The sequence below is a fragment of the Salvelinus alpinus genome, chromosome 19, assembly GCF_045679555.1.
Source record: "Salvelinus alpinus chromosome 19, SLU_Salpinus.1, whole genome shotgun sequence".
NCBI lineage: Eukaryota > Metazoa > Chordata > Actinopteri > Salmoniformes > Salmonidae > Salvelinus > Salvelinus alpinus.
In genome coordinates, this window is record NC_092104.1 from 51,733,760 (window position 1) to 51,750,907 (window position 17,148).

Consider the following 17,148-nt stretch of genomic DNA (forward strand, 5'->3'; position numbering starts at 1 on the left):
CACCCCTGGGGTTGAGACCCAGGGCCTCAAGCTTAATGATGAGCTTGGAGGGTACTATGGGGTTGAATGCTGAGCTTAAGTCAATGAACAGCATTCTTACATAGGTATTCTTCTTGTCCAAATGGGATAGGGCACCGGTGTGCAGTGGGGTGACGATTGCATCGTCTGTGGACCTATTGGGGCGGTATGCAAACTGAAGTGGGTCTAAGGTGGCAGGTAAGGTTGAGGTGATATGATCCTTCACTAGTCTCTCAAAGCACTTCATGATGACAGAAGTGAGTGCTACGGGGCGATAGTCATTTTGTTCAGTTATCTTTGCCTTCTTGGGTACAGGAACAATGGTGGCCATCTTGAAGCTAGGGAGCGATTGAATATGTCCGTAAACACACCAGCCAGCTGGTCTGCGTATGCTCTGAGGACGCAGCTAGGGATGCCGTCTGGGCCAGCAGCCTTGCGAGGGTTAACACGTTTAAATGTCTTACTTATGTCGGCCACGGAGAAGGAGAGGGGAGGCCCGCAGTCCTTGGTAGCGGGCCATGTTGGTGGCACAGTATTATCCTCAAAGCGGGCAAAGGTGTTTCAGTTTGTCTGGAAGCAAGACGTCAGTGTCTGTGACTGGGTGTCACGTTCTGACCATAGTTCTTGTGTGTTTTACTTGTTTTAGTGTTGGTCAGGACGTGAGCTGGGTGGGCATTCTATGTTGTGTGTCTAGTTTGTCTGTTTCTATGTTTGGCTTAATATGGTTCTCAATCAGAGGCAGGTGTTTTGTGTTGTCTCTGATTGGGAATCATATTTAGGTGGCTTGTTTTGTGTTGGGATTTTGTGGGTGGTTGTTTTCTGTCTTTGTGTTCGTTTCACCAGAGAGGATTGTTTCGGTTTGCCACGTTTGTTATTTTTTATTTTGTTAAGTGTTCACGTTTTCGTCTTGTTCATTAAAACATGTTGAACACGAGCTACGCTGCGTCTTGGTCCGATCCCTGCTACAGACGAAGAGGAGGAAGGCTGCCGTTACAGAACCACCCACCAAACTCGGACCAAGCAGCGTAGTAATGGGCAGCAGCGACAGCAGCAACAGCGGCCCATTACACAGGACTCCTGGACATGGGAGGAAATTCTGGAGGGTAAGGGACACTGGGCTAAAATTGGAGAATATCGCCGCTCTCGTGAAGAGCTGGAGGCAGCTAAAGCCGAGGAGCGGTGGTATGAGGAGGCAGCACGGAAGCGTGGCTGGAAGCCCGAGAAGAAACCCCCAAAATTTCTTGGGGGGGGATAAAGGGGAGTGTGGCGAAGTCAGGTAGGAGACCTGCGCCCACTTCCTGTGCTTACAGTGGAGAGCGAGGGTACGGGCAGACACCGTGTTATGCGGAAGAGCGCACGGTGTTTCCTGTACGGGTGCATAGCCCGGTGCGGTACATCCCAGCTCCACGTATCGGCCGGGCTAGATTGAGCATTGAGCCAGGTGCCATGAAGCCGGCTCAACGCATCTGGTCTCCAGTGCGTCTCCTCGGGCCGGTGTACATGGCACCAGCCTTAGGCATGGTGTCCCCGGTTCGCCAGCACAGCCCAGTGCGGGTTATTCCACCCTCCCCGCACTGGTCGAGCTACGGGGAGCATTCAACCAGGTAAGGTTGGGCAGGCTCGGTGCTCAAGGGAGCCAGTACGCCTTCACGGTCCGGTATATCCGGTGCCACCTCCTCGCTCCAGTCCAGTACCACCAGTGCCAACACCACGCACCAGGCTTCCTGTGCGTCTCCAGAACCCTGTTCCTCCTCCACGCACTCTCCCTGTGGTGCGTGTCTCCAGCCCGGTACCACCAGCTCCGGCACCACGCACCAAGCCTACTGTGCATAACCAGAGCCCTGTACGCACTGTTCCTTCTCCCCGCACTAACCTTGAGGTGCGTGTCTACAAACCGGTACCACCAGTTCCGACACCACGCACCAGGCCTACTGTGCGCCTCAGCAGGTCAGAGTCGGCCGTCTGCCCAGCGCCGTCTGAGCTGCGTGCCTGCCCAGCGCTATCTGAGCTGCCTGCCTGCCCAGCGCCATCTGAGCTGACTGCCTGCCCAGCGCCATCTGAGCTGCCCGCCTGCCCAGTGCCATCTGAGCCGCCCGCCTGTCCCGAGCCGTCAGAGCCGCCCGTCTGTCCCGAGCCGTCAGAGCCGCCCGTCTGTCCCGAGCCGTCAGAGCCGCCCGTCTGTCCCGAGCCGTCAGAGCCGCCCGTCTGTCCCGAGCCGTTAGAGTCGTCCGTCAGTCAGGAGCCACTAGAGCCGTCCGTCAGTCAGGAGCCGCCAGAGCCGCCCGCCAGTCACCAGGCCTACTGTGCGCCTCAGCAGGTCAGAGTCGGCCGTCTGCCCAGCGCCGTCTGAGCTGCGTGCCTGCCCAGCGCTATCTGAGCTGCCTGCCTGCCCAGCGCCATCTGAGCTGACTGCCTGCCCAGTGCCATCTGAGCTGCCCGCCTGCCCAGCGCCATCTGAGCCGCCCGCCTGTCCCGAGCCGTCAGAGCCGCCCGTCTGTCCCGAGCCGTCAGAGTCGCCCATCTGTCCCGAGCCGTCAGAGCCGCCCGTCTGTCCCGAGCCGTTAGAGTCGTCCGTCAGTCAGGAGCCGCTAGAGCCGTCCGTCAGTCAGGAGCCGCCAGAGCCGCCCGCCAGTCAGGAGCTGCCAGAGCCGCCCGCCAGTCAGGAGCTGCCAGAGCCGCCAGCCAGTCAGGAGCTGCTAGAGCCGCCTGCCAGTCAGGAGCTGATAGAGCCGCCCGCCAGTCAGGAGCTGCCAGAGCCGCCCGCCAGTCAGGAGCTGCCGGAGCCGCCCGCCAGTCAGGAGCGGCCAGAGTCGCCCGCCAGTCATGAGCTGCCCGCCAGTCATGAGCTGCCCTCCAGTCATGAGCTGCCATCCAGTCATGAGCTGCCTTCCAGTCATGAGCTGCCTTCCAGTCATGAGCTGCCCTCCAGTCATGAGCTGCCTTCCAGTCATGAGCTGCCCTCCAGTCATGAACTGCCCTCCAGTCATGAGCTGCCCTCCAGTCATGAGCTGCCCTCCAGTCATGAGCTGCCCTCCAGTCCGGAGCTGCCATTCAGTCCGGAGCTGCCATTCAGTCCGGAGCTGCCATTCAGTCCGGAGCTGCCATTAGTCCGGAGCTGCCCTTCAGTCCAGAGCTGCCTCTCTGTCCGGAGCTGCCCTTCAGTCCGGAGCTGCCCCTCTGTCCTGAGCTATCTCTCTGTCTTAAGCTACCTCTCTGTCTTAAGCTACCTCTCTGTCATAAGCTACCTCTCTGTCATGAGCTGTCCCTCAGTCCGGAGGAGTTTCCTCAGTCTAGTGGGGACCTTGGTGAAGGTTCCTAGGCCAAGGTCGGCGACGAGGGTCGCCACTCAAAGGACGCTAAGGAGGGGGACAAAGACAATGGTGGAGTGGGATCCTCGTCCAGCGCCGGAGCCGCCACCGTGGACAGATGCCCACCCAGACCCTCCCCTAGAGTTTTAGGTGGTGCGTTCGGAGTCCGCACCTCAGGAGGGGGGTACTGTCACGTTCTGACCATAGTTCTTGTGTGTTTTACTTGTTTTAGTGTTGGTCAGGACGTGAGCTGGGTGGGCATTCTATGTTGTGTGTCTAGTTTGTCTGTTTCTATGTTTGGCCTAATATGGTTCTCAATCAGAGGCAGGTGTTTTGTGTTGTCTCTGATTGGGAATCATATTTAGGTGGCTTGTTTTGTGTTGGGATTTTGTGGGTGGTTGTTTCCTGTCTTTGTGTTCGTTTCACCAGAGAGGATTGTTTCGGTTTGCCACATTTGTTATTTTTGTATTTTGTTAAGTGTTCACGTTTTCGTCTTGTTTATTAAAACATGTTGAACACGAGCTACGCTGCGTCTTGGTCCGATCCCTGCTACACCTCCTTCAGACGAAGAGGAGGAAGGCTGCCGTTACACTGGGCTGGTTTTCTTTTTGTAGTCCGTAATTGCCTGTAGACCATGCCACATACGTCTCGTGTCTGAGCCGTTGAATTGTGACTACACTTTGTCCCTATACCGACACTTTGCTTGTTTGATTGCCTTGCGGAGGGAATAACTACACTGTTTATATTCAGCCATGTTCCCAGTCATCTTTACATGGTTAAATGCGGTGGTTGGCGCTTTCAGTTTTATCTATCCATGGTTTCTGGTTAGGGTAGGTTTTAATAGTCACAGTGGGTGCAACATCTCCAATGCACTTCTTATAAACTCACTCACCAAATCAGCGTATAAATCGATGTTATTCTCTGAGGCTGCACGGAACATTTCCCAGTCCATGTGTTTTGCGTGGGTATGAATACACTTACAGTAGGTTATACACTTGGGCTAGCTTGAAATCTTAAAATATGTTCATGTACAGTACAGTATCAAAGCTTATCTTGCTGTGAAGATACAGCCATCCTAGTTATAGTAATCCTGAGTTTTACGCATGGAAGATATTGTGCCGATTTGGGAAGACACAGCCACTGATGCATCAGCTTTTTGACAGAGGCTAGATCCCAGGATACTGGAGTTGGCCAATGTTTATCTAAATCATGAGGCTGGTAACAGGATGCTCAGGCTTTGGTTAGATTTAAGTCTTGACTTCCTTTTTGTTAGCTGCTGTGGCAATGAGGCAGCTAAACTCAGCAAAAAAAGAAACATCCTCTCACTGTCAACTGCGTTTATGTTCAGCAAACTTAACATGTGTAAATATTTGTATGAACATAACAAGATTCAACAACTGAGACATAAACTGAACAAGTTCCACAGACATGTGGCTAACAGAAATTGAATAATGTGTCCCTGAACAAAGGGGGGGTCAAACTCAAAAGTAACAGTCAGTATCTGGTGTAGCCACCAGCTGCATTAGTACTGCAGTGCATCTCCTCCTCATGGACTGCACCAGATTTGCTGTGAGATGTTACCCCATTCTTCCTCCAAGGCACCTGCAAGTTCCCAGACATTTCTGGAGGGAATGGCCCTAGCCTTCACCCTCCGATCCAACAGGTCCCAGACGGGCTCAATGGGATTGAGATCCGGGCTCTTCGCTGGCCATGGCAGAACACTGACATTCCTGTCTTGCAGGAAATCACTTACAGAACGAGCAGTATGGCTGGTGGCATTGTCATGCTAGGGGGTCATGTTAGGATGAGCCTGCAGGAAGGGTACCACATGAGGGAGGAGGATGTCTTCCCTGTAATGCACAGCGTTGAGATTGCCTGCAATGCTGTGACACACCGCCCCAGACCATGACGGACCCTCCACCTCCAATCGATCCCGCTCCAGAGTACAGGCCTTGGTGTAACGCTCATCCTTCGACGATGAACGCGAATTCGACCATCACCCCTGGTGAGACAAAACCGTGACTCGTCAGTGAAGAGCACATTTTGCCAGTCCTGTCTGGTCCAGCGACGGTGGGTTTGTGCCCATAGGCGACGTTGTTGCCGGTGATGTCTGGTGAGGACCTGCCTTACAACAGGCCTACAAGCCCTCAGTCCAGCCTCTCTCAGCCTATTGCGAACAGTCTGAGCACTGATGAAGGAATTGTGCTTGCCTGGTGTAACTCAGGCAGTTGTTGTTGTCATCCTGTACCTGTCCCGCAGGTGTGATGTTCGGATGTACTGATCCTGTGCAGGTGTTGTTACACGTGGTCTGCCACTGTGAGGACGATCAGCTGTCCGTCCTGTCTCCCTGTAGCGCTGTCTTAGGCGTCGCACAGTACGGACATTGCAATTTATTTCCCTTGCCACATCTGTAGTCTTCATGCCTCCTTGCAGCATGCCTAAGAAAACGTTCACGCAAATGAGCAGAGACCCTTGGCATCTTTCTTTTGGTGTTTTTCAGAGTCAGTAGAAAGGCCTCTTTGGTGTCCTAAGTTTTCATAACTGTGACCGTAATTGCATACCGTCTGTAAGCTGTTAGTGTCTGATCGACCGTTCCACAGGCGCATGTTCATTAATTGTTTATGGTTCATTGAACAAGCATGGGAAACAGTGTTTAAAACCTTTACAATGAAGATCTGTGAAGTTATTTGGATTTTTACGAATTATGTTTGAAAGACAGGGTCCTGAGAAAGGGACGTTTCTTTTTTTTCTGAGTTCATGTAGGAACTGTATGGGGCCCTGTCAGATGCAGTATTAGAGACAAGAGAAAAACATTCACCCATGCTCCAAGCGCCAGTTATTATTATCTTACTTTTGTCTGAGTAAGCACATATTGGTTCAACAAACTACACAATGATGTGTGATCATCAATTACGACTTTTAGATATTTTATCATTGCCTACTGTGGAATAGTTAGAATAATATTCTCGTGTTATTTCACAAGGCGATGTGTCAGCTTCCAGTTTGCGTGTATAACAAACATTGGAGCATAGCATGCATGACGAGTTGAAATGGACAGGTGGAGGATCTTCTGAAAAGACAGACACACAGACAGACACGTATAAATGGCACTTGACGATGATCAGAGCATTGCGACAGGAAAAATATTCATTCGGTGGCATTGGAGAGGGAATGGCATTCTTTGACACCTTCTCAGCTTCACAACATTGAATTGGTCTCAGAGGAAATTGCAGTGAAAACGTTTTCTCATCAACACATAGGCCACCATACTCTCAGCAACAGGATATCAAGATATAAATAAATTTATATTCTGCACAGGTAATAAGCATTTACCATCACTATATATTCTACTAAATCCCAACAGGTTAATTTTCTCCTCTAAGCCATAACAGCTACCCACTGTGTGTGCAAGTGATGTGTTGAAAGTGATAAACAGTATGTTACCAATATGCAGTGGGGGAAAAAGTACCCAATTGTCATACTTGAGTAAAAGTTAAAATGACTTAAGTAAAAGTGAAAGCCAGTAAAATACTACTTGAGTAGAAGTCTAAAAGTATTTGGTTTTAAATATACTTAAGTATCAACAGTAAATGTAATTGCTAAAATATACTTAAGTATCAAAAGTAAAAGTATAAATAAGTTCAAATTCCTTATCTTAAGCAAACCAGGCAGAACATTGTTCTTGTTTTTGTAATTTACTGATAGCCATGGGCACACTCCAACATTCAGACATCATTTACAAATGAAGTATTTGCGTTTCAGAACAGAGGCAGTAGGGATGTTCTCTTGATAAGTGCGTGTATTGGACCATTTTCCTGTCCTGCTAAGCAGTCAAAATGTAACGAGTACTTCTGGGTGTCAGGGATGTGTGGGGAGTAAAAAGTGCATTTTTTTCTTAAGGAATGTAGCGGAGTATAGTAAAAGTTGTAAAAAATAGAAATAGTGAAGTAAAGTACAGATACCCAAAAAAACGACTTAAGTAGTATTTTTAAGTATTTTTACTTAAGTACTTTACACATCTGCCAATATGGATCTTGCCGATGATGATCCAGGATTAGTTTTTCCAATTATGCCTACTGTCGATGGTTTTACTGTATGTACAGCTATTCCGATCACTATATTTTGTCCTATCATCATTTTAGAATAATGTTGCAGCTTGCAAAACAGCTCTTTCGGAGATGAACTCTGAGTTCTGACTAAAACCTGCAGACATCTACCTCAGCATATTAAATGAATGAAAGGCTGGTGAACTATAATGGCGAAACGGTTTAAAGCTGAGGTAGAGATTCACTCAGAAACTTGCACCTTGAGCCTGAGCTAGAGCATGCACCAAGGCTGGCATAAGCATGAATAAGTCAGTATTTCTATAAAAAGTCAGAGTCCCTATAATGAGGAGTGACAGTTAAAGAGACCAGTGTTTTGGACTACAGTGGCACCTGCCTGCCATCATGACTCTCAAAATGGACCTTGTGCAGAAAAGAAGCATCTGCGTCAGTTACTGGGTAACTGGACCAGGACCCGCCCTGCCTTGGTTCTGTGCGTCACGTGCATCTTTGAGTCCCTGGGTTAGGGAGTCTCCAGTAGCCTCATCTCCAGTCTCAGCCCCACATGGGAGGCTAGCTGTGGGTAAACCAGCTGATTAAATGACAACAGTGCTCAGTCCTTGCTGAATAAATAATCCTGCCAGTGCAAACACACGATAGTGCTCATACATTTTTCAGCCAATTCATTTCAGTCACTCTCTCAACGTTGATGCGAATGTGCACGTAAGGCCGGTGTGTTCCACCCATTCAACAGAGCCACTGCATATTTTATCATCATAGGAACTGTCTATTGAGTCATTTATTCTGTCTCAGTGGTCTAGGGAGCTTGTTTATTCCCCCATGATCTGCAGCTTTGTGCTTTTTGCCCATGGTTGAAACTAAGGTGAAGGTGCTATGTGTGGAAAGCATGGCTTTCTGCTCTGAAATCAGTGCACCTTCACCATGTTGTATCTGCAGACCTCGACTGTATATTAACTATAACAATGTTTTAAATGAACTAAAAGGAATCAAGAGTAGAGGTCTGCAGAAACTGATATCCACCCATGATTAAACATCACGATTAGGCTTTTGACTTTCCAGTGCAGACAGACGTGACTTTGAACTGATTAATGATTGATGTGTCAGACGAAAGCAAGGTAGGTCATTGTGGGTGAGGGTCTACATGGACAGCATAAATCACCAAGGATAATAACCAACTAACATTAAAGATAATGGACCACTAGAGCATTTTCAGGTGCATTCAAGGTCCATTATGCAAAACACAACAGTCTTTATATAGTCACTTACCTTTAGGACAGAAACATTTGTGATCATTTTAAGATGTAATGCATACATCTAATGTTATGGTATACACAGTTTTGTGCAGTAGTGGGCTATTGCTATCAAATGATTTACTGTGATGGCTCAATATTCAGTAAACAGACAACAAACAGCATGGTGCCAAAGGAAATCAATTAATCTTCACTATATTTGAGATATTTATATTCCCTGACAATGGTTTGATATATCAGAAAGTCGTTTCAGTTAATGTTCCTATTACTGCTTTTCATCAGAATAAGTTAATTTACAAAACACTTTTTCTCTCCCTCATATTACTGCTGAGGCAATACATTTATGAATAAATGTCTGAATCAAATAATATCTACAGTATCTAGAGAAGGGACATGAATAAAATACTCTCTGCACATCTGTCTTTCATTCTCGACTAGATTTCAGATACGTTGGTGAGAGTGCAGTATCTGAGTAAGAATTGCTCAGAGCTTCTGCTTATCTCCTATTTTTAAATCATGTAAAAATATTCTCCTCTTCTCATTAAGCCTTGTTCACTTTGCATTTTCAGAGACAAGAGGGAGGCTGCCAGACAACAAATGACACAAAGGCATTTGAAGAACTGGAAAATCAACAGTCATAGCTACAGACTGTATAACCATAGGTGAAGAGTGCTGTGAAATTTAGCCATAAAATGTTTGAATTTTAAAAACATTTGAACCTGTTAGAAACCAAGTTGGTGCCAAAACAAAATCCAATGTGGTTTAGAGATAAAGAATGACGTCTGCCACTGGAGTAACACCTCCTACTGTATGTTAGTGCTGTGCAGACTGAAATGCTTAATTCATTTTACACACATTTGCATAATTGAAAATGACCATTTAACAACATTTCATCTTGATGGTTAACCTTATACAACATGCATACGTTATAGTACTTCATTATACTCCATATTGTTGTTAATTACCAACATTCATTTGAATTAAAATGTAAATGGAACTTTTCAGTGTCAAAATGAACTAATCAAATAATTTATTTAAGTCTCAGATATAGACAGCCACAAAGTAACTACCCAGAATAACAAAAAGAGAAAGCAGCAGACTGTACCTGAGCTATCCTCTGTGAAAGAGTACAGGTGTAGGATCTTAATTTGACCATTTTTGTAGGGGTTGATCTTTTTTTTTTTTACAGCAAATCAAGTCTGACATTTTTCTGTGGAAATTACAAACTTTAGAAGCCTTTTAAACCTTGAATACACTACATGCTTGCATTTCCTGCAACAACAGGGTGATCAAATTAAGATCCTACATCTATAGTTCTGTTGTTGTCAGCACAAGGATGTCAGGCAGGTGATGGGAGGATAATGACAGTGGGAGGAGGCTGCTTGACCCCTGGCGACCTCTTCCTGGACGCTGCTGCTGGGAAGCGTTTCAGGAACTGGGTGCAGTTAATGTGATGGGATATCCTGCTGCTGCCAGCCCTTCTTCCTCATACAGTAATTGTTCCCACAGCCCCAATCACCTTTTCAGGATGCTGCACTTGAAGTGCACACAGATACCTCCAGGTGACTCAACAACAAAAGCAGCCAAGGACGCTTTCACTTAGGACATGAACACATGCAGCAGACACTGCTGTAACCATAACACAGAGAAGATGAATTCAAAACTCACACAATCTAACAAAAATGGCGATAACAAAAGCAATGTCATCATCATGGTACGGTTGGCCTAGTCCTCTGAACGTGGCGTAGTTGCTAAGTGAGGACAGTTTCACACATGTATGCCAAGAACAAAGCTCACCATTAAAGGGGTGTTTAAAGTACACTTATTCACCAAAATGATATAATTTACCATTTTACAATTACTGGAGCCAAATGCTAATGGTTCACTCTATAAAGAATGACTGTTTTATTTGCCATTATGTGTCATTAAGGTTTGATGCATATGGCCTTCTCAGATATTTCTGTGGAAATTCTCTTGTGGAAGGGCTGCATTTCTGTTCCTCAAACATCAAAGGATGGCCACACTGGTACTTCAAGCACATTCTGGCTTTGCCCTCCTACCTCTGATCCAGTAATTATAGCTCGCAAAAGACACCAACGTTATTACTAGTCAAGCCTGGATATAATAACGCCACAAAACACTTCAAAGAGGCGAGGATGAATGGTTCAACCTCCTAATGCTAACGGGAACAGTGTATGGAAACCTGAAAGAGAACCCTACATTGATTAACAACACTTTATATTGTCATTTGTTTTACTTCTAATACAATGAGATCTCATACAATGATACAACCGAAATTTAGGCCAATGGTCTTTGAACAACTTCCATAAACAAACTTTTTCCATGAGAGAATTGTCCTGTTTCAAAGGCAATATTCCACTACGTGTTACATTTGTTTCGAGGCTGAGGCTCAACTGTTTTGGAAAGCCAGGAAGTTCTTGACACTGAAGTACTTTAATGTTTCAACACTGCCCTCTTGTGTATGATATTTAACATACAAATGTACACAATAAAATGGGTTCAACATGCTCTTTATTTTACACTGTTATCAGACATGATGTTTATACTGTTGGAACCTTAATTTACATAACAACATTAGATTAGATATTTATAGTGATTTAAATTTGCTTTGCGTACAAAAGTGTATTGTGACATACTGAACAGAGCCAGAACAACAAGAAACACATCTGGCTCATTATTGCTCCTCCCCTACAAATACAGTCCATCACTTTCAGTTATTGCACTAATAAATAACTATTATTATTTATAATTTTTGTATGTATGTTCTTAATTAACACATTGCCCATACGTGATCTCTGTATATTACACACACCTTATAGTCAGTGTTCAGTATTTGCAATTCTCTGTACATTGCACACGCCACAATGTCACCACACCCTGATCAGTTTCACCTGTCCTCGTTATTGTCTCCACCCCCTCCAGGTGTCGCTTGTTTCCCCCAGTGTATTTATCCCTGTGTTTCCTGTCTCTCTGTGCCAGTTCGTCTTGTATGTTAGTCAAGTGAACCAGCGTGTTTTTCCCCTGTACTCCTTTTGCTATTCTCTTTTTGATAGTCCTCACAGTTTTGACCCCTGCCTAACTCTGGACTTCTTTCCCGCCTGCCTGATCATCCTGCCTGGCCTGACCTTGATTCTGCCTGCCCTTCGGTACCTTTTGAACTCTGAACTGGTTTTGATCCTTTTGCCTGTCCATGACCATTCTCTAGCCTTCCCCTACTGGATTAATAAATATTGTAAGACTCCAACCAACCATCTGCCTCCTGTGTCTGCATCTGGGTCTCGGCTTGTGTCATGATACAGAATGATTCATCAACACTTCCTATGGCCATACCTCCCTATAGACCCCCACTGTTCTCCCTAATGCCTGTTAAGTAGGATAATTGAGCATGAGGTTTTAAAACTGAAGAACCGTGTAGGTGTTGTCTGAGAGCTACATGCATAATATCATGATTGGTGGTCAAACCCATTTAGTTATTGGTGTGTAAAATGAAAAGGACAACAGAGCTCAATCAGCCCTGCTTTGCTGCACTATTGATGGATACAGACCAGGAGGGATTTGTAATTGTTGTTCGCTTTTACTAGCTGAGCTTTCAGTAAGTAAGGAGGGATACCAGTAAATGGGGTATGGGTTAAATGTCCAATGTCCAGCTGTTGCATTTTGGCTAGAATGATGTAGGGTTGGAAGGTGTTGAAAGTGAAGGAGGCATCTATAAAGAGTTTGGCATAGGTCTGTGACTGATCTATGTGTTTGAGGATCAGATGCTGCAGCTATTTCTCTAAGCAAATTGGTATGGGTCCAGTTTCATGTCCACGGTGGTAAGTGATTGAATTACACATCTCTGTTTTCATCACTACCGGGGCACCTTGGACCGTTGATTATTAGGGATGGGGGGGGGGGAAATATAGAATGAAATATAGAAATATGTATTTTAAAATGCTATCTTTTCTTAGTTTCCTTCTTTAATTATTGCCTATGCATATAATTATTTGCCTTGACAGTGTAGAATATCTATTTAAACAGGAGGTTGATCCGTGCACTCACTAACAAAGTCAGCCACCATCGAGGCCTCTGAGAATTAAATATTATCCTGAAAAACAAGTTCAGATTATCTAACATATCACACCTGGGGCAAAGCTTTTTAAACGTTCTCTAGCATTTCTCAGTCGGTGCGTTTCTATTCCAAGTCTAATTCAAAGTGAAAAAACAAGGAGATATTATCAGATGGTGTGACATGTTTATTCTGAGGGAGATGAAACCTACGGTGTGTGTGTGATCTAACTTTACTATCCTTTTTGGTTACAAAAGTCCTCACAAAGATAGTGAAAAATGACAATTCTGACAAGTGGGGACATTTCGCTGGCCCCCGAAAAGGAAATATGCTACTTTAGGCTTAGGGGTTAGGTGTAGTGTTAGGGTTAGAATTAGAATTAGGGTAGGGTTAGGAATTATGGTTAAATTTAGTATTTTGGTTAGGGGTTTAGGGTTAAGGTTAGGTTAAGGGTTAGGTTTAGGTTTAGGGAAAATAGGATTTTGAATGAGAATACATTTTTTGGTCCCCACTTGGATAGGAAAACCAACGTGTGTGTGTGTGTGTGTCCGTGCGTGCGTGCGTGCATACTCATTTGTGTGTCCGTGCGTACGTGTGTGTGTGTGTGTGTATGTGTATGTGTGTGTTATATTTAGTATGAGGCTTGAACTGCATCTTTAATAACATTGTGACCTACTTCTGTTCAGCACAGTCAATAGTTTCACCAACTGTCATATACTTTTGTTTAATAAACCATCTTAATGACAATGACATGTCAGCCTTTTAATTATTCATGAGGAGATTGTCTGTCCCACTTATTTCTGCACCACTTAATTGAGCATGAAATACCCTCTCTGCACTTCCACTGTGACAGCCTTGACAATGGAGGTAGGCACACTGTCAGACAAGAGGTAGTTGACCAAAGATCCCTGCCAGGATACAAACTGCAATAACACCAGACTCCCTGCTAATACCTCTGGCTAGATTGCAGTAACCACTGTGCATACAGATCAATATTTTTTATAGATCATGCAAATATAGACCATATTTGCACTACTCTAAATAGCTTTGCTTTATGTTAAACGGTATTGACCATAATATTGGTTATCCCATTATGAAATGTAGTGTACAGTATTACACTATCTGGAAGGACTCAATCTGAGAATCCTTAAGTCTTTTGGTGCACCCATGCGTCAATCTAAAGTAACGTAATAAACAAATCCCCAGTCAAGAACATTCAGAGAATTGTCCCGAAGCCACTCCTGCATTGTATTGGCTGTGTGCTTAGGGTCGTTGTCCTGTTGGAAGGTGAACCTTCGCCCCAGTCTGAGATCCTGAGCGCTCTGGAGTAGGTTTTCATCAAGGATCTCAAATCAAATCAAATTGTATTAGTCACATGCGCCGAATACAACAGTGAAATGCTTACTTACGAGCCCCTAACCAACAATGCAGTTAAAAAATATGGACAAGAAATAAAAGTAACAAGTAATTAAAGAGCAGCAGTAAAATAACAATAGCGGGACTATATACAGGGGGATGACGGTACAGGGTCAATGTGTGGGGTTGAGGTAATATGTACATGTAGGTAGAGTTATTAAAGTGACGATGCATAGATGATAACAACAGAGAGACCTTTTGAGGATCTGAGGACCCATGACAAATCTTTTCAGTCTCCTGAGGGGGAATAGGTTTTGTCGTGCCCTCTTCACTACTGCCTTGGTGTGCTTGGACCATGTTAGTTTGTTAGTGATGTGGACACCAAGGAACTAGAAGCTCTCATCCTGCTCCACTGCAGCCCCGTCGATGAGAATGGGGGCATGCTCAGTCCTCTTTTTCCTGTAGTCCGCAATCATCTCATTTGTCTTGATCACGTTGAGGGATAGGATGTTGTCCTGGCACCACAGGGCCAGGTCTCTGACCTCCTCCCTATAGGCAGTCTTGTCATTGTCAGTGATCAGGCCTACCACTGTTGTGTAATCTGCAAACTTAAGGATGGTGTTGGAGTCGTGCCTGGCCGTGCAGTCATGAGTGAACAGGGAGTACAGGAGGGGACTGAGCACGAACCCCTGAGTGGCCCATGTGTTGAGAATCAGCGTGGGGGATGTGTTGTTACCAACACTTACTACCTTGGGGCGGCCAGTCAGTAAGTCCAGGATCCAGCTGCAGGGGGAGGTGTTTAGTCCCAGGGTCCTTAGCTTATTGATGAGCTTTGAGGGCACTATGGTGTTGAACGCTGAGCTGTAGTCAATGAATAGCATTCTCACATAGGTGTTCCTTTTGACTAGATGTGAAAGGGCAGTGTGGAGTAAAATAGAGATTGCATCATCTGTGGATCTGTTGGGGCGGTATGCAAATTGGAGTGGGTCTAGGGTTTCTGGGATAATGGTGTTGATGTGAGCGTTGACCAGCCTTTCAAAGCACTTCATGACTACAGACGTGAGTGCTACGGGTCGGTAGTCATTTAGGCAGGTTACCTTAGTGTTCTTGGGCACAGGGACTATGGTGGTCTGCTTAAAACATGCTGGTATTACAGACTCGGACAGGGAGAGGTTGAAAATGTCAGTGAAAACACTTGCCAGTTGGTCAGCGCATGTTCGCAGTACACGTCATGGTAATTCGTCTGGCCCTGTGGCCTTGTGAATGTTGACATGTTTAAAGGTCTTACTGACATCGGCTGCGGAGAGCGTGATCACACAGTCTTGCAGAACAGCTGGTGCTCTCATGCATGTTTCAGTGTTATTTGCCTCGAAGCGAGCATAGAAGTAGCTTAGCTTGTCTGGTAGGCTCGTGTCACTTGGCAGCTCTCGGCTGTGCTTCCCTTTGTAGTCTGTAATGTTTTGCAAGCCCTGCCACATCCGACGAGCGTCAGAGCCGGTGTAGTACGATTCGATCTTAGTCCTGTATTGACGCTTGCCTGTTTGATGGTTTGTCAGAGGGCATAGCGGGATTTCTTATAAGCTTCTGGGTTAGAGTCCCGCTCCTTGAAAGTGGCAGCTCTAGCCTTTATCTCAGTGCAGATGTTGCCTGTAATCCATGGCTTTTGGTTGGGGTATGTACGTATGGTCACTGTGGGGACGACGTCATTGATGCACTTATTGATGAAGCCAATGACTGATGTGTTGTACTCCTCAATGCCATCGGAGGAATCCCGGAACATATTCCAGTCTGTGCTAGCAAAACAGTCCTGTAGCTTAGCAGGACTGCTTCTTCTGAGCACTTTTTTTTATTGATCTAGTCACTGGTGCTTCCTGCTTTAATGTTTGCTTGTAAGCAGGAATCAGGAGGATAGAATTATCGTCAGATTTGCCAAATGGAGGGGGAGGGAGAGCTTTGTATGTGTCTCTGTGTGTGGAGTAAAGATGGTCCAGAGTTGTTTTCCTCTGGTTGCACATTTAACATGCTGATAGAAATTTGGTAAAACAGATATGTTTCCCTGCATTAAAGTCCCCGGCTACTAGGAGCACCGCCTCTGGTTGAGCGTTTTCTTGTTTGCTTATGGCGGAATACAGCTCATTCAATGCTGTCTCAGTGCCAGCCTCAGTCTGTGGTGGTATGTAAACAACTACGAAAAGTACAGATAAAAACTCTCTAGGTAGATAGTGTGGTCTACGGTTTATCATGAGATACTCTACCTCAGGCGAGCAATAGCTCAACACTTTCTTAGATACCAGCTGTTATTTACAATCGCCTACGAACTCTCAGAAGGCAGCCCACCCTCTGGCCCCTTTTTCTCTGCCTCCTCTTCATGCAAATCACAGGGATCTGGGCCTGTTCCCGAGAAAGCAGTATATCATTCAGGGCTCGTCAGACTCGTTAAAGGAAAAACGGATTCTGCCAGTCTGTAGTGAGTAATCGCAGTCCTGATGTCCAGAAGTTATTTTCGGTCATAAGAGACGGTAGCGGCAACATTATGTACAAAATAAGTAAAAAAATAAGTTCAAACAATGCAAATAAACAAACAAAAAAACACAATCGGTTGGGAACACGTAAAACGTCAGCCTTCTTCTCCGGCGCTATTGTCAGACTTGTCCTTAACACTGTCTTTCAGGGGTGGTAGTCTGCTGCTTCAGGCCTGCTCACTTGGGCCAACTTCACTGACCCTGATACTATTCCGGGTGGGTGATTTGTTTGTTTGAATTTGATCATTTGGGGCAAAGTCACTGACCTTTATACTGCTTTTGGAGGACGTTTCTATCTCATCAGCCAAGGGTTGCAAGCTACCATCCTCAGAGAGGCAAGGGTCTCCTTCTGGGTCTCAGTCATTATTGCTCTGAAATTCGAAATTCGAAATGGTCCATGTGACCGGAGTCACTAGTTCTAGATTCCTGCTCGCTTTCAGAATCTCCCATTGACTCGGTATCTCCATTACACTCTTGTCCTATCAACGATGACCCGGAGGTATCCATAGCCTCATCGACTACTTTTTGAATTGCAGAGAATCCAGACTGCAGTTCCCTGGT